We start from the raw sequence: 366 nt of genomic DNA on the forward strand, positions 1-366 counted from the left end.
ATGTTATCGGCAACATTTAATTTTGTTAATGCTCCCTTCATCAAAAAGGTTATTTAAAAAAATACGTATATAATACAAAAATACAATGATGAAATTTGAAAAAAGAAAAGTTTATATTCACAAATTTACAACACCATTTTTACACTGTTACAGTCTTTCGCGATTAGCCAAACAAATAGATTTTTTTTCGAAAAACAAACAAACCCATTTAGTTAATGGTTTTATGAATGATTCCTGTTACCACTCCATTACACTAAGCATCTCCATCTTTATGAACTTCAGAGAAATTGGAATTATGAGAATGGGTACACTTTTTTTCGTTCACTTGTTACGTTCAATTTACTTAAATGAAGGACAATGAGGCAG

Source organism: Penaeus monodon, chromosome 25 (assembly GCF_015228065.2).
Source record: "Penaeus monodon isolate SGIC_2016 chromosome 25, NSTDA_Pmon_1, whole genome shotgun sequence".
Taxonomy (NCBI): Eukaryota; Metazoa; Arthropoda; class Malacostraca; order Decapoda; family Penaeidae; genus Penaeus; species Penaeus monodon.